A 1,350-nucleotide genomic window follows, 5' to 3' on the forward strand; every position below is an offset into this window, starting at 1 on the left:
GTTCAAAGCCAGCCCAGGCAGGAAACTCTGAGAGACTCTTATCTCCAATAAACCACTCAGAAAACTGGAAGTGGCGCTGTGGCTCAAGTGGTAGAGCACTAGCCTTGAGCTGAAGAGCTGAGGGACAGCGCCCAGGCCCAGAGTTCAAGCCCTATGACCAACAACAAAAAAACAATCTAGTGTTTGAGGAATTGTGAAGAATAATATTGGCAGCATCAGCTTCTCTATCATCTCACTGTTGCATCCACACTAAAGCAAGCTACCCTCACAGAGCCTCTGCTTAAACATGGCTCATACTTTGACTAATAAGCAGCACTATTGGAATATTTTGTTCCTTATAGCCCAAATCATTCCTAACTGAAACTCACTCAAATTTAATGAGACACTATAAATAACAGGCTCCACAATAAATTTGCCAGTGTAGACATTATGCCATAGGAGCCCAATATTTCTAGGCATGATGGGCCAAATTCTTGTCCTTAAATGTACTCATACTTTCTGAGACATTCTCTCAAACATTAACCTGCTGCTGTTCTGAAAAAGATTTATAGCTCTCTGTTTCCAGTACAGACATGTGTGTGGACTGGCCCCTTGTAAGCAGTGCTTTCTGTAGATGCTCATAGAAAACAAAATCAGAGCAACCCCTACAAGTCAAGAAGCACACATATTGTCAGCTGCTGTAGAGGCCCCAAGCAAGAGGAACGTAGGGGGCCTTCAGAGTCTCCAAGACGGTCATCACCAACAGACAGCCAGAAAGTCGGGAGCAGGGAAACTCACTTTGCCAAGAATAAGTGAACCTCACCGAGGACCTTGAGAGTCCTGTGAGACCCGCAGCCTCCCTCCGCAGCTTGATTCCAGCTATATGAAGCCCTACACTGAGAATCCAGACGTGACTTCCCAGGTTCCTGGCCCATCATAATTTGCAGGGGGTAACTAAATGTTGTTTTGAGCTACTAAATCCTGGTGACTTGCTATGCTGTAATAGGAAATTAATACACTAGGGTAGAATGTAGGTAACTCCTATTATATAGCTATGAAGCATTTAATTAAAATATCTCCTACTCCACATTGAGAAAAAAATTGTATCTGTGGTTGTAGTGTTCACAGAAAGGTTAAATGAATCCACATTGATGACAATTGACATCTTACAGCAGTTAGCATTGCTGCATAAAAGATGTGTCAAATTAAGCCGGGCGCTGGTGGCTCACACTTGTAATCCTAACTACTAAGGAGGCTGAGATCTGAGGATCACAGTTCAAAGCCAGCCCGGGCAGGAGAGACCGTGAGACTCCTATCTCCAATAAACCACCAGAAAACCGGAAGTGGCACTGTAGCTCAAGTGGTAGAGCG

Source organism: Dipodomys ordii, unplaced genomic scaffold (genome assembly GCF_000151885.1).
Source record: "Dipodomys ordii isolate 6190 unplaced genomic scaffold, Dord_2.0 Scaffold82, whole genome shotgun sequence".
Lineage (NCBI taxonomy): Eukaryota > Metazoa > Chordata > Mammalia > Rodentia > Heteromyidae > Dipodomys > Dipodomys ordii.